Source organism: Cornus florida, unplaced genomic scaffold, assembly GCF_030987335.1.
Source record: "Cornus florida cultivar Cherokee Brave unplaced genomic scaffold, ASM3098733v1 CherokeeBrave_3.0.0_Hap2_Chr11, whole genome shotgun sequence".
Taxonomy (NCBI): domain Eukaryota; kingdom Viridiplantae; phylum Streptophyta; class Magnoliopsida; order Cornales; family Cornaceae; genus Cornus; species Cornus florida.
The window spans coordinates 23,610,671-23,634,682 of record NW_026775581.1 but is presented as its reverse complement, the minus strand read 5'-3'; the positions used below and the strand labels follow the sequence as shown (position 1 = coordinate 23,634,682).

At 38.2% G+C, this 24,012-nt stretch overlaps 1 pseudogene; it reads right to left on the bottom strand.

Moving 5' to 3' along the window:
* Nucleotides 1-10,048: 10,048 nt before the first annotated feature.
* On the bottom strand, nucleotides 10,049-10,147 carry LOC132287352 (small nucleolar RNA R71; annotated as a pseudogene).
* Between the last annotated feature and the right edge of the window lie 13,865 nt (nucleotides 10,148-24,012).

Below are 24,012 nucleotides of genomic sequence, written 5' to 3'. Positions count from 1 at the left end.
TCAATACACTGTTGATCTGTGAGTTGAGCTTTAATGACCTGGTGAATGATAGAAGGAGTTACTACCACACATGCCATAAAAGCATCTGTTAACTCATCAACAGCCTTCAAAGCATCCCATTCTGTTGCAAACAAAGCTGAAAGGCTGACATAGGGTCAGCGGCTGAGTGCATTTGCTACTACATTCGCTTTCCCTGGATGATATTGAATAGAGAAGTGATAATCTTTCACGAACTCTAACCATCTGCGCTGTCTCATATTCAGTTCCCTCTGTGTGAACAAATACTGTAAACTCTTATGATCACTAAACAAACGAAAAGTTTCTCCCAAAAGATAATGCCTCCATATACGTAAGGCAAAAACCACTGCTGCTAACTCCAAATCGTGAGTTGGGTAATTAAGCTCATGAGGCTTAAGCTTCCAGGACCCATAAGAAACTGGTCACTCTTCTTGCATCAACACACAACCCAAACCCTTCAGAGAAGCATCAATATATACCAAATACTCGATTCCACTCTGAGGTGTGGCTAAGACTGGTGCAGAAGTTAACTTACTCTTCAATTCTGCAAAAGTAGTCTGATAAGAATCATCCCATACGAATGGTACATTCTTCCTGGTTAGATGAGTAAGTGGACCCGCAATTTTAGAAAATCCCTAGATGAACCTACGGTAATACCCCGCCAATCCCAGAAAACTGCGAATCTCTGTCGGTGAGGTAGGTTGTCCCCACTCCATAACTGCCGCAACCTTGGCTGGATCTACTGCTAATCCTTCTTCTGACACTACATGGCCCAGAAATTTGACTTCTTTCTGCCAAAATTCACACTTCTCAAACTTTGTAAATAACTGATGTTCTCGAAGTGTCTGCAAGACGGTGCGTAAATGTCTGGCATGGTCCTTCTCCGACTTAGAGTAAACCAGAATATCATCGATGAAAATAATGACAAACTGATCTAAGTACTCTCTGAATACTCTATTCATCAAGTCCATAAAGACAGCTGGGGCATTAGTTAAGCCGAAAGGCATAACACGAAACTCATAAGATCCGTACCTTGTGAGAAATGCTGTCTTTGGAACATCTTATTCTCTGATTCGTAGCTGATGATAACCAGATCTTAAATCTATCTTCAAGAAATAAGTAGCTCCCTTCAACTAATCAAACAGGTCATCAATTCTGGGCAATGGGTACTTGTTGCGAATAGTGATCTTGTTCAGTTCTCTGTAATCAATACAAAGACGAAGAGATCCATCCTTTTTCTTAACAAACAATACTGGTGCTCCCCATGGTGAAGTACTCCTGTGAATAAATCCCTGGCTGAGCAGCTGCTGAATTTGATCTTTCAACTCTCGCATCTCCACTAGTGCCATTTTATATGGCGCTTTAGCAATAAGCGTAGTGCCTGGAGCTAAATCAATGACGAAGTCTATCTCCCGACTCGGTGGCAAGTCTGGAATTTCCTGGAATACATCTTGAAATTCCTGCACTACTGGGATACTGTCAAGAGATACCGTAGTCTCTTTCTGTGATTCCTCCTCAATAACGAATAAATAAGTGTTAGGCCCTCTATCCGATTGCGGTACAACAATAAGATACATTTCCTGTCCTGGTATAGCAAATACAATAGACTTTTCGTAACAGTTAACTTAAGCATGGTACTGAGATAACCAGTCCATCCCAAGTATAACATCATAAGAATGCATATCCAATACTAACAAATTTGCAAGAAATTGAAGCCGGCCCATATCTATGAGGATATCACCGCTACACTCTCGTAAAATTGCGCCAACTCCCAATGGTGTATAAAGGTCACAAAACTGAGTCGTCATACCAAATAAGATAACAAAAGATCTAGACACAAAAGAATGTGATGTACCAGTGTCAAACAGTATACGAGCAGATCTACCATGTATAGAAAACATACCCTCAATAGCCTGAGGAGACTGCACATTATATGGCATAACGTTATATACCCTACTATGCTGCAACTGTTGTGGAGGTTGTCCCTGAGGAAGTGGTGGTGCTGGAAGTGTCGAAAAGTTCTGAACTTGGCCACGTGGTATCTGTGGGGCCGGTAAAGGTAAGGGCTGATTAGGTCTCGGCTACCCATACTGTCCCTGTTTAGCTTTGGGACACATCTTGGCTGGATGCCCAATCTCTCTACAGTGATAACAATGTCCCTGAAAAGGACCTGTCTGTCTCCTTTGTTGATTTCCCGAAAACTGTTCATGTCTAGTTTGAGTTACCCCAACTTGTCTACCCTGATTAGGAACCCCATCTCTCTGCACCTCTGTGTTTCCTTTGTTTTTCTTCCAAGGTTGATGTCCTTGAACTCTACCCTGGTCATTAAGCTTGGTACCACTACTGCTTCCCCTCTCCACTGTCTAGTGAGTGAAGTCTCGATCAGCCCGCTTCTCTTCCTTGGATTTCCGGTAATCACGCCTTATCTGGCAGTGCTGTAAAGCGACATTAACCACCTGTATGTAAGTAGTATATGTAGGACTACCTACGATCACCATCTTAATTGGCCATATTAACCCTTTAACAAAACGATCTCTCTTCTTTTCTTCAGTATTCACCTCCTCTAGTGCGAATAAAGACAAATTAATGAACCTCTGTTCATATTCGGCCATGGTCATATCCCCCTGCTGTAGATCCAGAAATTCGGTCTTCATTGCTGATCTTACTGATAAGGGAAAATACTTGCTATCAAAGCGAGTCTGAAATTCAGCATATGTCAACCTGGTCCTCTCTTCAATGGTAGTGATAGACTCCCACCACTGCAATGCATTGCCTATTAGCATAAAAGTAGCTAGCATCTGTTTCTGCACTTCGGTACAGACTACCATCCGAAGATGACGTTCGCTCTCCTGTTTCCACTGATATGCTAACATGACATCTGTGGACCCTACAAATGACGGTGGATTCCCTCTGATGAACGAGTGATGAGTTTTGTCCCATGACATTGGCTGTGCTACTGGTTCAGGAACAGGTACCATCGGAGGAAGTTGCTGGTTTTGTAGAGCAGATGCTACTCCTGCTACTACAGCTCGTGCAATGATATCATCAATTTGAGGAGAAAATTCTTGATTCTCATCTTGATTTGGGGAAATACTACGATTTCTGTTCGCACTCCTTGTCCCACGTCTAACCATCCTTCTGTCGAATTAGAAAATCTAACGTCAGTACATTATAATGGACCGACTAAAAGAGTACAAAGAACCCTAATACTTAGGATCTAATTATCAGAATACACAACGCGGAAGTATAGTAACCACAGATCCCTAAGACACTCGAATCTGGAATGCTCTGATACCAACTGTGATACCCCCACATTTTCCACGCATAAGTTCATCAGGCTTATACACGAAAAATGAGGGATATAAAAAACAATAGGTAATATACAAGCATGGAATACAAAATGGTAATAATAAAAGAACTTAGAGGGGAAAGGAAAACTCGATAATAAAACATCCATCCATCCTTTATTAAATACAATACTCCGTTATACAACTTGGAAATCCTATGTCAAGGATCCCTATATAAAAACTTGAAAGTTCAACGTCGGAAGTAAATAAAACTGAAAACAAAATAATACATGAAACTTCTACCCTAAACAAGACCGTAAGAGTAGATGAGTTCGGATGGTGGTCCCACACTGCTAAGCCTTAACTTTGAAACGGGTACTGACCGTGTCCTGAAATAACAACAATGGTGGGTCAACCCCACGAGCAAGTCCTCTCTACTATAACCCAAATTAGATAATCAAATAAATTAATCATTACTATTCGGAGGTATACTATATCTGTATACACCCTAATGAAACTACATAATGTATAATATGACCTCAACCAGAATAGACGGTGATCACTTAGACTCACACGAGGTGGTTAAGTGTCTCCTTTCCCTAACTGGGAAATCAACTATTAATATAAGGTGCACGGTACTGACAACACAGACTATAAGTCCTACACAGTGGTAACACATCTCAAAGTACTAATGAAGATACTGAGCATATCACTTAAGCAACACATGCCAATAATATTAAACCACATACCCCGACAGCCACACATCTGTCTATGGCAACGAATGCATAAGGTATAAATGAGTCTTAACTTAATAGTCAGCTCACATGGTTCTATATGGCAACACATCCATATAATATAAATGTGACATAATTTATTTAGCAGTCCATTTATTACTTGAAATGTACATAGCATAATAGTAATGATTTATATATCATTAACAACATAAATAATCCTATAATATACAACGGACAATTTATATGAATCAAATTATGTAATCATTTCGTTTAACATTAAATAACAACACAATTATTATTCAAATATGCCATTACATTAATTACATCTATACCATAGCGATCCAAACTGTAAATGATATAATTAATGTTTAAAACTATTAATCAGACATAATAATAATTAACGGGTAATAAAATAACAATTTAATGTCCTGTAAATCCCGAAAATATCAACCCAAGGCCCAAAATTTAAAGTTTAAGGCTCTGGAAATTACAAAACAGTCCCTAGGGGTATTCTGGAGTTTTTCAGCAGTTGTAGAGGTCCTACACGCGCCCCCACGCGCCTCCCTAAGCTTCCCCCACGCGCTGTCACCTTCCCCACTCTCACACGCGCCTCCACGCGCGTTTAGAGTCTGCCACGCGCTTACACGCGCCCCCACGGGCGTCTGGCATTAGCCACGCGCGCGCACGCGCTGTCACGAGCCCAATAATGCATCCTGCTGACACGGCGTGTGCTGGTTAGTCAGTTGTACCGTTTCTCTATGGGCACGTTACACTGGATTGATCTCAATGATCATCCTTTAATCCAACGGTCCTTGAATTGCGCGTATCCTATCATTGTATACTATGCTACATAGAATCAATCTAGTGGTCAAAAGCTAATCCAAAGGCCGCTGATGTAAGTGCATAGGAACCCTTGTGTGCTACCTCACACCGGATTACTCCGGTTGTCTTCCCCACTGCCGGTGAGCGGAATCTCGCCGGAAAATTAGCCGGAAATTACAGAAAAATCCCGAAAAATTCCAAAAAATTCTAGAAAATTTCCTAAATCCTTAAATAATTATTTTTAGCTATATTTTAATTACATAGGCTAATAAATAAATATTTAACACCTTTAATAATTAAAATTTCATTTCTTTAATAAACTAAAAATTTATTTATTAAAATTCCTAGCATGCTTCTAACCTCTAAAATAGCCGAATAAATTAATTGAATAATTTATGGATTCAAAGGGGAAAAACAGATAATAACTTGCCTTATGGATTTGAAACAAATCCGCCGGTTGCGCGTAGTCGGGTAAAATCACCTACACCGGTCCAAGCTTCTTTCTCTCTCTTTTCCTTTCACTCCATCTTCTAAAATGGCTCACTGTTATTTTTATTTTTCTATCTTCCGTTCTCTTTAACCAAAGCTAACTAATATATATACTAACTTATATAATATAAATATTATAAATATCTAACTTATATTAACTATCCTAACATTCCCACCTACATTTGAGTTAAGGCAATGCAACTTTAGTCAATTTATTTGAAAAATAAGTTTAATGCAATGCAATCTTAGTCAACCTACTTGACCTAACCTTACATAACCGTAAATGCAATCCTATCATTCCAAACTAATATCTAATGGAATTCATGACATGTATTTTCTTTATTTTTTTATTTTATGTAATAATACACTACAATACAAATGTACTAAATTAATTAACTAATATTAACATAACCAATATAATATATAAATTAACATTTTAATATAAAGAACATATAATTAATATTACATGCACAAACAAATAAATAATATTAATTTAATAATTTAGCATACGCAATTAAAAGGTGAATAAATCTACTCATTAATTAATTAATCTAAGACAAATAATTTAAATAAACTCTTTAAAAATACAGGGTATTACATTCGTAGGGTGTCAAAACCCTATTCCTCCCCCATTTCGATCTTTTATTTCATTTCTTACGAAGTATAGATACTTGTTTTTGGTTCATATGCATTTCAAGGAACTTTAGTGAGGATTACATAAGCTTTCATGTCATTATTGAGCATTCTGCATAGTTCGATCGATCTCAAACTTGATTTCGATTGATCGAACTCCATTCTGCATCTAACACTTAGAAAATTTTTCGACCTGCAGAAACCTGCATCCAAATCACCTCTCTGTCCCATCATTCGAACTAACTCTTAGATCGATCAAGAGATCTTCGATCGATCCAACTTCCAAGTTCGATTGATCTCATGACTCAACACTTAGAGAAATTTTGAGCCTGCATCAACCTGCATATTTTAGCTCTCTATCTGATCGTTCGAAACATTCCAAGATCGATCAAGAAATCCTTCGATCGATCCAATTTCCATGTTCGATTGATCTCGTGTTCCAACACTTAGCCAATTTTCTGAGCCAAAAATCTGCATATTTTTGCTCTCTGTCTGATTGATCGAACTCTTGTTTCGATCGATCTCAGTCTTCATTTCATTATTTTGACTTTTCAAATTTTCAAAAGTCCAAAAATATTTTCACTTTTATTTTATTTTCATTTTATTTTTCAAAATGTTTTCAAAAATTCAAAAATATTCTACTTTAATTAATTTTTAATTATTAGTGTTTATTCAATTAAATCTAATTAAAAAAAAAAACCAACAATATCTTATTTTATTTTCCAATTTTTAATTTTAATTCCAATTTTTAATATTCAGTTTTTAATTTTCAAAAATTTCAAAAATCCAAAAATACTTTGAAGAGAGTTCATCAAAGTTCGATCGATCACAGTTGAGTTCGATCGATCGAACTCTGTCGGGAATGTTTTTAAAATAGAATCGAGGGTTCTCATGATCGATCATTTAGATCGATCTCACCCTCTCTGCAAAACCCTCATCGCCGCCGCATCCAATCTCACCTCTCCCACCTCCGGTGAACCTCTAGTGTCATCAAGCTCACCCCGAATAACTCTCTCTCTCTGTGCTTGCATCTTCTTCGCATCTCATCCACTTCTTTCACTCGTTCAATGTAAGAACCGAGATCCACTTTGAGACTTGATCTTCAATTTGATGATTCAATGATTTACATACTCTATTTAGGTTGCTTAGATGGTTGAATCTCCATTTTTAAAGCTTCGAAGCCTTGAGTTTTTATATGTATATATATGTGTATGCTTCTATGTATATATATGTGTTTTGGATCTATATTTGGGAGTATGGGCCTTCTTTGTGATGGATATTTGTTGATTTGATGTGTTGTAGGGCCCACGAACACGTTCGTGTGGGCCCCATGCTTCCAAGGTCACAGATCTGTGACCTTTGAGTTTTCAACGTCGCACAGTTTGATCGATCAAACTAGTATCTCCAATCAATCTTAAGAGATCGATCGAACTTATGTCTCCGATCGACCGAAGTAGTGAGATCGATCTCACTTACTTTCAATCGATCCAACTTTTGTGATCGATCTCACTTCTTTTTATGATCGATCGAACTTCACAGATCTCACACACACACTTCATTCATCATATCTTATGTTCATGCTATCATATTTATGCCCAATGCTTGTGATATTCCACATTAGATTTATTTCATACTTACATTGTTTAGCATGTTTCACATTCTACCACTTGTATAGATTCATGTCATATTTGTTTTGTCTATTTTACTTAATATACATAATTCTATTTCGTGCTTTAAAATTTCTTATTCTGGCACTAACTCCCATTGCAAGTTTTTCTTTTTCTTTTTGCAGGCATAGTTAAGAGGAAGACCGTTGCCAACAGGCAACATGGGCCGACCCAACATACTAGGCCACAGACAGAGGAGCCAACAGAGCCCTTTTATGCACAGCAGGAGCCAGCATAGGCTACCCCACCTCAATCACTATCTCATGAGCCTGAGGATGACCACATACCATCCACCTCTGCAGCTCATCCTGCTTTCACTCCATCACCATCTCCACCGCATCATGGAGCTGAGCATTAACATATACCACCTCAACCTGCTCAGCCAGCTCATTTGGAGCATGATAGGCCCAGGTCTCGATATGCGCGCATGACGCTCGACTATGAGTCAGAGTTTGTTATGGCTTTCTTCTCTCGATCGGTGCTGACCTGATCTGCCTACCATGATATTATTCAGAAGGGCCTAGCCGCTATTCTTGCCCCCGTCACAGAGCCGGTCTACCCACGGCTGGTACGGTTGTTCTACCAGAACCTCCAACCATCACTGCGTACCACAGCTGAGATGGTCACTTCTGTCGATGGCCATCCGATCACCATTACAGTGGACTCTTTACCTCGTTCTTGCCGTTGTCCACATAGATGTCCTCCAGAGCTTTAGGACACATATCTTAGGCTATTCAAGCCTTCCTATGCCGACATGGCAGTTTTTCTCACAGGTCACCATGCCAATGGCAAGACCTTCGCCACCTGGACATTCCTTCCAGACGACCTTTGGTTTATCGATTCCGTTCTCTATCGGAATATATACATGGCGGGGCACAAGATTTAGAGGAGGGGCGATTATCTGACAGCCCTTTACTCTTAATTGCATTCTTTTGCTATCACTTAGTTTAATTTAGTTGTTCTTTAATAAACCAACCATCTACTTGTTTGATCACTCGACCTACTAGCCCTAATTACAATTCCACGACATTGCTCGATCCTCACAATCCCTTGGGATGATCCCTACTCGCCCTAGCTATATTTTTAGTGAAAGGTAGTAGTGGCTTCTATAAATGTAAAACTCTTGGCCCTCACCTTAATAAACACTCTTAAGCTTGTGGTGTAGCGACACTCAAAAGAGAGCCACCAAGTTTTTGGCGCCGTTGCCGGGGATTGATTGATTAGATTAGGCAACGTCGGATTTGTAGAATTGATTAGGATTAGTACTCTTTTGATCATGTCTTTACTTTACTTCTATTTTTCTTTTTGGTTACTTATTGTGTTGATTACTTGACTAGGTGCATTGTTAGAGAGGAAGCAAGCAAAGGAGCCATCGATCATTCAATTCAAGCAAGCAAAGAAAGTAAAAAGTTAAAATTCTAAAAAAATTTACTAAGCTAAGCTTTAAACTTAGAGTTGAAGTGCTAAAGGACCTTTGTGAGACTTTCTCTACTCAATCCCTTAGTTAAATCGTCGGCCCACGTGGAGGCTTATTTTTAATTGTCTTGCATCATTATTGTAAAGCATGGGAGTATGAATTAAGTATTTATGGAAGAAGTCTAATTGCATTGTTGTGAAGGCATAGTGTTTGTCATTCTTTGTGTTTGTTGTGTTTTGCATTGTGCATGCATGGACGTCGTTTATTGAGACCAACTCTTGTTCCTCTTGATTTGTATCTTGAATCTATCGTTAGAAATCCTAGGGGAAGAGGAAGTTCAAATAGAGCCAATCTATCAATAGATGACCATAATGACAATCATGTTGAGGACCTTGGTCACATAGACCAACAAGGTATCCTTCATCCCAATGTGCACAATGAGAACATACAAGTACCTTTAGGCATGCCTAGGCCATTCATTCACCAACCACCACAACAACAAGGCCAAGTTCCATATGGAATGCCAAGGTCAATGTATGCTCCACAACCTCCCATCAACAATCAAGGAATTCAAAACCAAGGTGTTCATGTTGTACCTTAAGTAGCTAATCCACCTCTTGCTTTAAGAGACCATTATGTGCCTAATGAGTATAATGCACCTACATGCATCCAATTGCCTCCATTTAGAGCACATCATTATGAAATTAAGCCACAAACCATTCAAATGCTTCCTAACTATCATGGACTTCTAAATGAAGAACCTTACAAGCATTTGGATGAGTTTCTTGAAGTATGTTCCATCGTAAAATATATAAACATGCCGGAAAAGGTTTTAAGACTCAAACTTTTTTCATTCACCTTAAAAGACAAGGCAAAGTATTGGTTTAACAATCTTAGGCCTTTTTCAATCACTTCTTGGGCAGAAATGCAACAAGAGTTCTTGAAGAAGTACTATTTGGCTTTTAGGACCAATGCCATGAGAACCTCAATTCGAGAATTTTCACATGGGGATGGAGAAACGTTTCATGAGGCATGGGAACGCTTCAATGAATTGCTTAGGAAGTGTCCACATCATGACATGCCCAAATGGCAATTAGTTCAATACTTATTTGAGAGCTTATCGGATAACTATAAGGGTATGGTTGATGCTTCCATGGGTGTCTCATACATTGATAGGCATGAGGATGACATGTGGCATCTCTATGAGAGCATGAGTGAAAATTCTTTGCATAGAACACTATCATCCAAGAATGGTAGAAATTCACAAGGTAGGAAGAGTGTTGGCTTACATCAAGTCGACCATTCAAATGAAATAGCCGCCGAAATGAAGTCTTTATCTTAAAGGTTTGATCAATTTTTGATTAACCAAAACTCGGCGAACCAAGTATCTTCCTTCCCTAACCATTCTCATCGTGCATCAAATGAAACATGTATGACTTGTTCCAGTGTTCTTCATTCTACTTCTCATTGTCCTCATGGACAAGTGCAAAATGAACCAAATGAACAAGTCAATGTAGCTTTTGTGAACCAAGGGAACAATCCTTTTGGTACTCATTATAATCCAAGTTAGAGAAATCATCCAAATTTTTCTTGGAAAAACCAAGGAGAGGGCTCAAACCCTTCCCAAGGCGGTTTTCAAGGGAAATACATTCCCCTTCCACTTTAAAACCAAGGATCCCAAGGTTATAGACCATATCAATCACAAGGGAATCAATTTGCTAATTCTCATTTTCCCAACCAATCTTATTCCCAAGGTAATACTAGAAGTCCCGCCTTTGAAGAGAAAGTTTTGAATGATTTGGGCACTTTAGAGGCTAACACTCAATTGCTTCATTCTCACTCTCAATCTATTGCGAAGCTAGAAACCCAAGTAGGGCAAATAGCAAGCACTCTCAATGCAAGAGAAAAGGGAAAAATGCCTATAAATGCCCCACCTAAGCAACAATGTGTTGTGGAAATCCATTCCTCATCGGAAGGTCACATCATTAAACATGTTAATGTGGTGACTACTTTGCGGAGTGGTAGGATTGTGGACAATGAAGTTGGAATGTCCAATGAAGAGAGTGAACCGGTGCAACCTCACGTTGTCACCCGTCCCGTTTCACATCCCATTCCTCTTTTATTGCATATACATAATCTTATAAATGAGAAATTTTTGAAAGATGTGTTTGAAAAAGAAGTTTTGAAAAATGATGTTGAAAAAGTTTTGTTGAAAAATGATTTGAAAACTTCTTGTGTTGAAAAGAGTTCAAAAGAAAATTTTGAAAAAGTGTTTGAACCAAGAGTTCCATTTCTGGATGCGTTAAAAGGATCCATGTCCAAAGACAAGCAAAAAGCAAAAAACAATGAAATCATGGAAATGTTTAGGCAAGTGAAAGTTAATATTCCACTATTGGATGAAATCAAGCAAATTCCGATTTATGCCAAATTCTTGAAAGACTTGTGCACCCAAAAGCGGAAGAATAAGAGCCAAACACCAAGAAAAGTGGTTTTGACCGAGCAAGTAAGCTCAATTTTGCAACATAACACTCTTCCAAAGTTTAGGGACCCTAGTTCACCCACTACATCATGCATTATTGGTGATCATATCATTAATCGGGCACTTCTTGACTTAGGAGCAGGTTTTAACCTTCTTCCATATTCGGTTTATGTCAAATTGGGCCTAGGTGAATTAAAACCGACGTCGGTAGTTTTGTAACTTGCCTACTGATCCATTAAGAATCCTAGGGGTATAATTGAGGATGTTTTGATAAAGATTGACAAATTCTTCTTTCCCGTTGATTTCGTTGTCATAGACACGGAATCGGTTCCCAATCCTAAGAGCCAAATTCCCATTATCCTTGGCCATCCTTTCATGGCAACCGCTAATACCAACATCAATTTTAGGACGGGGATAATGAAGATCTCATTTGGCCACATGAAGGTGAAGTTAAATATCTTTAATTCCACACCCAATTCATTTGACAAATATGAAGGAGTGGTTAATGTTGTAGATAAATGTCATGATCTTTAATGTCAAGGAAATGAGCTTTTGTGTAAAACCAAAACTTCCAAAGGATCATCTTCAACCTTGCATTCTCAAAATCTTGTTTCAAATTCTTGCTTTGAAAGGGCATGGAAGCGCAAAGGTTGTGATTGCATAGACAAGAGACCAAAGATTTCTTTTGAGCTTAATCCAACAAGTTCTTCAAAGAACCATTTGTTAGGAGGAGTTCAAAGCATCTATCACCCCAACAAGGAGGGGATGTATTATAAGATCTTTGATCCGGGCTAAAAGAGCCCAATGTCTTGCTAGAGACGTTAAAGACTAGCAAAGGCATTCGTAAGGTGTCAAAACCCTATTCCTCCCCCATTTCTATCTTTTATTTCATTTCTTGCGAAGTCTAGATACTTGTTTTTGGTTCATATGCATTTCAAGGAACTTTGGTGAGGATTGCATAAGCTTTCATGTCATTATTGAGCATTCTGCATAGTTCAATCGATCTTAAACTTGATTTCGATTGATCGAACTCCATTCTGCATCTAACACTTAGAAAAATTTTCGACTTACAGAAACCTGCATCCAAATCACCTCTCTGCCATCGTTCGAACTAACTCTTAGATCGATCAAGAGATCTTCGATCTATCCAACTTCCAAGTTCGATCGATCTCATGACTCAACACTTAGAAAAATTTTGAGCCTGCATCAACCTGCATATTTTAGCTCTCTGTCTGATCGTTCATAACATTCCAAGATCGATCAAGAAGTCCTTCGATCGATCCAATTTCGAAGTTCGATTGATCTCATGTTCCAACACTTAACCAATTTTCTAAGCCAAAAACCTGGATATGTTTGCTCTCTGTCTGATCGATTGAACTCTTGTTTTGATCGATCTCAGTCTTCATTTCATTATTTTGACTTTATTTTGACTTTTCTAATTTTCAAAAATCCAAAAATATTTTCACTTTTATTTTATTTTATTTTATTTTTTTATCTTATTTTATTTTATTTTATTTTCATTTTATTTTATTTTATTTTTCAAAATGTTTTCAAAAATTTAAAAATATTCTATTTTAATTAATTTTTAATTATTAGTGTTTATTCAATTAAATCTAATTAAAAAAAAACCAAAAATATTTGATTTTATTATCCAGTTTTTAATTTTAATTCCAATTTTTAATTTTCAGTTTTTAATTTTCAAAAATTTCAAAAATCCAAAAATACTTTGAAGAGAGTTCATCAAAGTTCGATCAATCACAGTTGAGTTTGATTGATCAAACTCTGTCGAGAATGTTTTTAAAATAGAATCGAGGGTTCTCATGATCGATCATTTAGATCGATCTCACCCTCTTTGCAAAACCCTCATCGCTGCTGCATCCAATCTCACCTCTCCCACCTCCGGCGAACCTCCGGTGTCATCAAGCTCACCCTGAATCACTCTCTCTCTGTGCTTGCATCTTCTTCGCATCTCATCCACTTCTCTCACTCATTCAAGGTAAGAATCGAGATCCACTTTGAGACTTGATCTTCGATTTGATGATTCAATGATTTACATACTCGATTTAGGTTGCTTAGATGGTTGAATCTCCATTTTTAAAGCTTCGAAGCCCTGAGTTTTTATATGTATATAAATGTGTATGCTTCTATGTATATATATGTGTGTTTTTTATCTATCTTTGAGAGTATAGGCCTTTTTTGTGATGGATATTTGTTGATCTGATGTGTGGTAGGGCCCATGAACACGTTCGTGTGGGCCCTATGCTTCCAAGGTCACAGATCTGTGACCTTTGAGTTTTCAACGTCGCACAGTTCGATCGATCGAACTAGTATCTCCGATCGATCTTGAGAGATCGATCGAACTCATGTCTCCGATCGATTAAAGTAGTGAGATTGATCAAACTTCACAGATCTCACACACACACTTCATTCATCATATCTTATGTTCATGCTATCATATTTATGCCCAATGCCTGTGATATTCCACATTGGATGCATTTCATACTTACATTGTTTAGCATGTTTCACATTCTACCACTTGCATAGATTCTTGTCATATTTGTTTTGTCTATTTTACTTGACATACATGATTCTATTTCATGCTTTAAAATTTCTTATTCTGGCACTAACTCCCATTGCAAGTTTTTCTTTTTCTTTTTGCAGGTCATGGTTAAGAGGAAGACCGGTGCCAACAGGCAACACGGGCCTACCCGACATACTAGGCCACAGATAGAGGAGCCAGCAAAGCCCTCTTATGCACAGCGGGAGCCAACACAAGCTACCCCACCTCAGTCACCATCTCATGAGCCTGAGGATGACCACATACCATCCACCTCTATAGCTCATCCTGCTTTCACTCCATCACCATCTCCACCGCATCATGGAGCTGAGCATTCATATATATAACCTCAGCCAGCTCATCTGGAGCGTGATAGGCCCACGCCTCAATATACGCACATGACGCTCGACCATGAGTCAGAGTTTGTCACGGTCTTCTTCTCTCGATCAGTGCTGACCCGATCCGCCTACCATGATATTATTCAGAGGGGCCTAGCTGTTATTCTTGCCCCCGTCATAGAGCCGGTTTACCCACAGCTGGTACAGTTGTTCTACCAGAACCTCCGACCATCGCCGCGTACCACAGCCGAGATGGTCACTTTTGTCGATGGCCATCCGATCACTATTACAGTGGACTCTTTAACTCGCTCTTGCCGCTGTCCACACAGATGTCCTCTAGAGCTTCTGGACACATATCCGAGGTTATTCAGGCCTTCCTATGCCGACATGGCAGTTTTTCTCACAGGTCACCATGCCAGTGGCGAGACCTTCGCCACCTAGACATTCCTTCCAAACGACCTTTGGTTTATCGATTCTGTTCTCTATCAGAATATATACATGGCGGGGCACAAGATTCAGAGGAGGGGCGATTATCTAACAGCCCTTTACTCCTTCTACACCGGGCACTGGGTGTCCATTCCCGCGCTCATCTAGAGCGTGATGAGGAGGCTGTATGACGAGTACATCAGCAAGGAGACGCTCGGATGGGCTAAGTCTCTTCCTTTCAGCCACCTCATCACCCAGATTCTCATAAACTAGCGCTACCCCATCATTCCTCGGGAGTACCCCGAGACAGGTTCCTGTCACTTCCTCTGGAAGGACTAGAACAAGAGCTACCGCTCCATCATTACTAGGCTGTAGGACCACGTGGTACTGGTTGTAGCAGAGTTAGAGCTAGAGGAGGCACAGGCACAGGCCCAGGCAGAGGCACCGGCACCAGCAGAGGCAGCAGTAGCACATCCCGCAGCGGATGATGCACCAGTCAATCCAGCTGCCGAGCATTTAGACATAAACTTAGAGCGCCCTGCAGACGACGCAGAGCAGGACTCTCCAGCTAGGTCGCCTATTCATGAGTAGGAGCTGACTCAGAAGCTTTCTTCTGATTCATCTATGCCTGAGACTCCAGATATGACCCCCGGCTTTGGAGTACGTCTGCAGAAGCTTGAGGATGCTGTTGTTCCCATCCGAGCTGACCTCACAGCCCATAGAGCTGATTTTGTTGCCTTCCGCATGGATGTCGCGACCATGTGCAGAGATCTATCCAGAGACATCCGCGGAGCCAGACCTGCCTGTCTTACCTCATCCTCCTGAGCTCCCAATCCTTTTTATCTTATGATCCCTCTCTCCTTTTGATACTTTACTATTGTCACTGTACATTATTATTTTTACAGCCGGCCTATAGGCTTTGATATTTTTGTTGTACCTGCACTTTCTCTATTTTATATATCTATTTTTGCTTTGGATATCATACGATTATATTCTCATATCTGTATGTTTGACTCCATCAGGTGCATCACAGTGAGTTTAGTGAGAGAGTGCTACCCAATTTTCAGGACCACCCTTACACCTCTCTCATTTCTTTATCTGTTTATCCCATTTACACTTGCAAGTCTACTGTACACTGATTATCCCATTTTGTTATCTGATAAGTTTATCTAAGTGCCAATTTTCAGGACCACTGTTCATCCCAAGTTTGGGGGGGCTATGCCACCCACTTCGGATACTTCAGTCCCGATCATTCTTGCTTAGTTGCACTGGTATACTCTTTTCTTTATTCTCTTGCACATTGAGGACATTGTACCATTTAAGTTTGGGGGGAATGGTGCTTTACAGTATTAGTTTTAAATTCAAATTTTGAGCATGACTTGTGTATTCGAGGGATATTTCTATGATTGGTCCATATCTAGCTATGCTTTTAATCTTTTGAGGACTATATTTCTGAAAATTTAAAAATTGCTTGACTTGAGAGTCTAATACTCCTTCTATGCCTTAGGGATGCCATTTAGGAGTAAATTTTTCTAAAAATTGATATCTTGCTTACATTTGTGGTCCACATCGTCCTGATTTTGTGATTGTTTTGAGATTCACTCTAGGATTCTACACTAGCACAGGCGCACACTAACATTTATTTGTGGGGTACATGCTTTGTTGATTATTGAATTAGTTATATCCCAATTGGACTAGTAGTGCATTGAAACCTTTCATTTTTGATAAAGGTGGATAACAACCCCTTTTCACTAAGTAGCCGGGATTCTAGCCTCATCAAGCACTGAACTTCTCACGCCGAAAGGTGGAGGGCCCAAACTCTAGGTTAATAATTGAACTTGCTTCCAATTAAAAAAAAAAAAAAAAAAAAAAAAACAAAAAAGAAGAGCAAAAGCAAAAGTAATAAAAAGTGAGGACTTCTCCTAAAAGGTGAGAAGTGGGAAATGATTAGATGAAAGTTGTCTTGATTTGAGCTTGTACGTCCGTATGGGTGTTTGAACGCCTAATGCCCTAAAGCCATCAGGTTTGGGAGTCATTGACCTAACACTCGATCTCATGAATCGCTAGAAAGCTTTGCACCATGCTTCCATCTTTGATCCTATAAAAAAATAAATAAATAAATAAACAAGTGAAAAGAATCAGCGCACCTAGATGAATAAAGCTTTAATAAAAGGTTCACTTTTTGTCTTGATGATTGGTACTAGATTTGTATGCTAGTTTGAGGGTAAGGATGCGATTAATTCTTTAGTTGGCTAAGATAGCAACATATTTGATGCCGGTCCACTCAAAAGGATTCTAGAGTTGTTTTAATTTGCATGATCATTTTATTGATGTGTGGAGGACCATATTCGCTTGCTTGATGTTAAGATTTTGGGAGATTGCTTCGAAAGGGTTGAAAAATTGCATACTTGAGGTAATTTTCTCCCAATGCTTGTTTGCAATATTGGTACCTCTTTTGAAAGAATGAGCTTAATGTTTGTGGGTACCATTTCTGGAAACCCTCACGAGACGTCACTTATCCACTAGGGGTAACCTAGGGGTTTAAAAGGCTTGTTGCATGTGCTAAGTGCAATCGTGTTCCCTACGAAAGTGGCGTTATCCATTTATTATTTTCTAGTTCATAGTTGTATAGTTGTTCATTTCATTTCTTTACTTTCTAGTTCATTTCTAGGGACTAGCAATATTTAAATTTGGGGGTGTGATGAGGGCTAAAAAGTGCGTATTTAAACCCCTTAAGCTTAGGCATTCTAGTACCTTTATCTATCTTACTTTACCTTTTTAGATTGATTTCGTATTATTTCCATTTTCAGGCACTTATCCCAAAAATAAGCTAACTCAGCCAAATAAGAGCTTAATTGAAGCAATTCTGGGATTAAACAAAGAAAGGAGCAAAGTGGAGAAAGAAAGAAGCAAATGAAGCCAAAGGTGACAAGCAGCAAAGTTCGATCGATCCAAGTTCAAAGTTCAATCGATTGAACAATGATCGATCTCAGCACTTCAAGATAGATCCATGCCTATACCCAAAAGCATAAAGTCCAAAAGTTCGATCGTTCCAACACCATCCTTCGATCGATCCAACACTTTTATCCTTATTCAAATGATTGATCCTATCCACAGCTGTACCACCCACTAACCAGTTTTGTCCTTTTTCCCAAAAATATCTCCCAAAATATCTCGGATTTGTCTTTTTCCAAAAAGCTCAGCCAGTTGGATCGATCCAGCCTAAGTTCGATAGATCTCAGCGAATTCAATCAATCTAAGTCCAAGGTTCGATTGATCAAACTTCCTCCAGTGTGAAAAAGTTAAAATTCCATCTCTTTTAAAGTTATCCTTTATCCAATCATTAGGGAATGTTGTGTGCATGACCCTAGCTCACTTTAGGTGTCATTTTGACCTACCTATATAAGGATAAGGATTGCTTTTTACAAAGGAGCCAATATTGTTTTCATATCATCTCTTGGAGAGGAAGCTTAGATGAGGAGGAGGCTAGAGACACCATTGGAGACTCTTTATCAACCAAAGAGCAAGCTTCTTCCATGGAGTTAGCCCTTGAGGGTTCGAGTAACATCACCATGAGTGGCTAAACATCCTATTGGGGATAGAGTTAGCCCCAAGCATACTTTCTATATCTTAATCTTGTGTATTATTGAGGGATTAGTGTTGTACTTAATGTTTTGACACTTTGATATATTTAGATCTTGTTTATTCAATGATTCATGTGGTTTAATGCTTCCAATTGATCATTTCATTCTATCCATATGTTTATGTATGCTAGAATAGATGTTCATGTGCTTATCTCTAGATTTTATGTTATTGATGCATGTCTATGTGTATTGATGCTATAGATTTGGAGATTGTCAAAACATAGTGCTTAAAAGAATGCTCTTGTGATTCTCTTGATGGTTCATACTTAATCCTTAATGGATTGTGCCTCTCCCTTATTTTATTTTCATGCTAGTAATGTAGATGTAGTGTAGTTGTAGTGTAGTGTTAAATGGGAGGACAATCTATGCTTGTTGTTTGATGATCCAAGCTTTTGAATGCAAGTAGCATATGTCTCTATCCTTGTGTTGTATTTGGATTGTGAGCTTAATGAAAGGATTAATGACTTGTTTTGATCTATTGTGCCTTTCACATATTGTTTAGACAATATATGCTTCATTGCTTAGATATATTATGCCTTTCACATGATGTTTAGACAATACATGCTTGACTAGTCATCCTTGCTCGTTGAATCAACCAAACACACACACACACCAATATTGCAACACACCATTTGCCCTCATTAATCACTTGTCAATGATATAGAAATGCATTGCTTGGTGGTGGTCTCTAAACCCCAAGATCTCTCTCTCTTGCTTACTCTTAATTGCATTCTTTTACTAACACTTAGTTTAATTTAGTTGTTCTTTAATCAACCAACCAGCCAATTGTTTGATCACTCGACCTACTAGCCTTAATTACAATTCTACGACACTGCTCGATCCTCACAATCCCTTGGGACGATCCCTACTTGCCCTAGCTATATTTTTAGTGAAAGGTAGTAGTGACTTCTATAAATGTAAAACTCGTGGCCCTCGCCTTAATGCACACTCTTAAGCTTGTGGTGTGGCGACGCTCAAAAGAGAGCCACCAGATGGGTTTCTTCCATCTAATCGGTTAGATAGCCAGATGACTAGTTAGATGCTCCTATCTAAATAGTTAGCTGGGAGGGCAGTATAGAGGTTAGATGGGTATTTCCATCTAACTGGTTAGATGGGTCATCTATGTAATAACCTTGTCATTTTTTTTTCCTTTCTTTTCTTTTTCCGGCATTTTCCTTTTCATGTAACCTTAGGGTTTTTGAGACCCGAGGTATGGTTTTGAGTTCGGATTTGATTTCTGACTTTATGTGCATCCATCTTTTGTTATTTTAATGAAATTGTTTTACTTTTGTAGAAAAATATACTATTTGTTTACTTTTTCCCGTAGGGTTATGGATGCATAGTTTCTTTAGAAATATTTTCACACTTTGGGTGTTTTGTGTAATTAACTTTTTGAGATATTTTTCTCTAGGGAACTTTTTGTAATTTATTTTGTGAGATATTTTGGGAGGGACTATTTTGCAAATTTTGGAAAGTATGACAAGTGTCACACTCTCATTGGTCCACTTGTTGGCATTGTAGTGGTGACACTTGGAAGCCTTGGATGATGACATGTGGAGGGTGAGGATTCACCCATTTGTTGGCCTTTGGTTGGGACACTTGGAGGCATAGGATGAGGGTAAGTGTATAGCCTGGATTAGGCCTTGTGAGGGGGCCTAAGATTGTGACAAGTGTAGGCCTAGGATTTGATCTTGCGAGGAGGCTTTTCATGTTGATAAGTGGAGGGAGTGGATTTGTTTGTGTGTGAGGGAGGTAATGTTGGTGTGTGTGTGTTTGGCCAATTTAGGGTTTGAGTTAGTGGAAAAATACAACTTTTTCCACTAACTTATCTTCTTCCTCACCTTTCCTCTCTAGACTTCACCATTGTTAACCACCTTTGACCGCACTTTCCACCTCCTTCCCCTTACCTTTTCACCTCACCATAGAAGAGTTTTTGCTTCCTTAGAGCACCACCATCAAGGCCTTGCTCTTGGATTTGGATTTGCGCATTTTATTGAGGATTATAGAGGCTCAATCCTCTAGCCAGGTAAGGGTTGTAGTATGTTTATCTTCTTTATGTTTTAATTATATTTGGAGTTTTATATATATTGTATACATGCTTGTTGTGTTATAGGATTGCATTTAGATGATGATTTTATATACTTGACTTAGGTTTTGAGGATTTAAGCATGTGTAGCACATATATATATCTTGTATAAGGTGTATTGTCAATTTAGTTGATTACTTGTGATGACCATGTCATCTTTGTCCCTTTTCAGGCAGATTTTTTTAATTTAATTTTTTAATTATTTTAATCATTTAATTGATTATTTGTTTATTTATTTATTCCCTCTTTCGTTGCCTTAGGGTTTTGTGTTCAGAATTGTTTTTCGGCACCGCATGCACTTATATTTTTATTTTATTTTAATGTCAATGCATGATTTGTTTTAATAGAAAGTATGCTTGCTTGTTTTCAAATTTTGAGGAGTATGGATGCATAGTTTCTTCGAAAATATTTTCTTTTCTTAAGGTGCTTTGTGTGATTAAGTTTTTAGGATATTTTTGTCTTAGGGACCTTTTTGCAATTATTATTTGAGATATTTAGAAGAAGGACTAAATTGTAATTTTGAGAAAGTGTGACAATTGGCCCATTTGTTAACTTTCCATTGGGACACTTGTTAGCTTAGGATTGTGACAAGTGTAGGCTTGTGATTAAGCCTTGTGTGAGGACCTAAGATCATGACAAGTGTAGGGTTCATTTTAGGCCTTGTGAGGGTGCATTGGATGGTGACAAGTGTAGGGTGTAAATTCACCCACATGTTTTCTTTTGATTGGAACACTTGGAAGCCTAGGATGGTGACAAGTGTAAGTGGTGGATTCAATCTTGTGAGGTTGTCTAAGGTTGTGACAAGTGGAGAGTGGGGATTAAAGTGTGCGTGAGAGAGGTAGTGCTATCATTATTATTATTATTATTATTTTTTTTTTTTTTGTGACCCAATAAGTCAGTGGAAAAGTTCGAGATTTGCTTTCTTCTTCCTTACTCCCACATTTGACCTCCATTAGAGACTTGAAACCTAACTTGGTAATGCTTGATTTCAAGCCTCTTCCTCTCACCATTTGGTCTTGCACTTGGAAGACAAAACCTTCCCCACTTCATTTTCTACCTTACCTAGTTCTTGGATTTCCATTTTCTTGCTTTGATCTTAGATTCTAGAGATACATTTCTCTAGTGAGGTAGGGGTTGTCCTATATTTATCCTCTTATTGTTTCTTGCCTTCTTTGTTGATAATATACATTGTATTCATGTTTTTCTTAATTTCTAGGGTTGTATCTAGATGTGTATAACATGAAATTGACTTAGGGTTCCATTTTATACAAGTCTTATATGTGATATTCTCTTGTATAAGTTGTTTTGTTTAAGTAGAAGAATGAGATTATAGTATTACTTGTTGTTGTTGTTATGTTGTTCTAGAATTATTCCTGTCATTAATATATATTGTTGTGATATTTGACTATGTTATTGTTAAGTTAGGGATTTAATGGAATACATGTTAGCATGATTAAATTCCCTATGTTGTTGTTTAATTAAGGATTTGAGGCTCACTATACAATAACATGGAATTCTAGTATAAATCTTATCTATGATATTATTGTTAAATTAACCCTATGTTGTTGGTTGATTATAAAATTGGGGCTCATTATATAATAGCATGAAAGGAATCCCTATGATGGTAATATTGGTAGGATTTAACCCTTTATGTTTATAACCTAGTGTTGATATAAATGTGCACAAATTTGGGGCTTGATTGTGTAGCTATTTAGTAATCTACATTGTGCAAGTATTGTGACATTATTGTGATATTGTTCTTATGATTAAATCATAGTGTGTATGCCACCTTGGCCTTAGTAGCATGGTGGTCATCACTTGTTCATAACATTCATGTGGTAACAAGTTATGTGTGTCCAGCATACATAACATGATTAAAGGATAATTGTCATCCAAGCATTAAAAAATAGCGGACATCGAGTCTGGTGGGTGGAAGGTCCCATAGAACACTTGGCCAATGGGGTGCGGAAGTGCACCAATTTCGTTTTCATGTATGGGATTTGATTCCGACATGTTTTGTCATCACATTGCTTCATGAAGTTGCATGTGTGAGTTGCATTCTAGTGGAGTCATTGAGTGGCTTGAGTTATGGTCCTTGGAGTTTCGTAACTTGATATTCTTCTAGCTTGTAGTAGTTGTTCTTCTATGTATACTCCTCATTGTTGTTTTCGCATTCTAATTCAAGTTGACAATGTTAGGTAATTGTAACTTGTTGACATTGAGATTCCGATTTTGTTCAAGTTCTCTACTTGTTATGGATTGAGCTTAACATGTTTCAAAAGTAGCTTTAGGATGATCGCTTAGCTATACCTTGAACTTAGACGTTAGGGAGCATGATCCACATGTTGTGCCGTTTATATTGTACTTGTAAAGAATTATTGAAACTTTAGGGTATATGCATGCGCTTTGTCCAACTGAGTAACTCGTTTGCTCACTCTAGTTGATTTCGGCCTTTTTCAAGCAAGAAAACACTTCTTTGGATGCTCACCTTCCCTGGCTTGGGCTCATTTGGTTAATTTTGTATAATTTGACATGCACTTATTAGCATGCTTTTCATTACTTTTTGTTGATGTTCAATGTATAATTTGTTTTGAGGCTTATTGCTTTCATTCGGAACATGTTATGTGTACTTAAGTACATTATTTTGATTCTTCTTTAAGTGTATGTAATGAGGCCAAGGCCAAACAATTTTAATCTATGAGATGGATGTCTTACATTTCAAGTATTTACCTTACTTTGGCAATTGGTGTGATGCCGTCGGTTGCACCCAAATTTGCAATAAAATAGTGTGGCCAAGTTTTAAATTTATAAATGACACTACTACCTCTAACTAAAAAGATAGCTAGGGTGAGTAGGGATCGTCCCAAGGGATTTTTAGGTGTACTTCTAATGAAAACAATGTATAGGGTTAGTAGGTTGAATGATCAAGAGATGGTGTGTTTGGTTGAGTAGAGTACAAATTAAACTAAACAAGTTCAATGTAGAATAAGCAAATTAAATGAAATTTAGAGAAAACAAGAAAGTGAGGTCTTGGGGTCTAGAGGTCACCACTAAACATTACCATTCTAGACATTCAATGCATAATTAATGAAGGGAAACATGTGTTGCAATTTGAGAATGTGTGATTGATTGTTTCAACAAGTTTGGATGACCAATTAAGCATATATTGTCTAAGCAACCTAGTGAATAGCACAACACATCAAACTAAACCATTAATCCTTCCTTTAAGCTCACAATCCAAACACATCACATGGTTAGAGAATAATACTACTTGCATTCATAAGCATGGAACATCAAACAACAAGCATAGATTGTCCTCCCATCTAACAACTAAGGCAACTACACTACAACTAAGCTAAGGGCATGAAAATTAAACTAAAGAAACTAAGGGAGAGGTACAATCCATCAAGACATG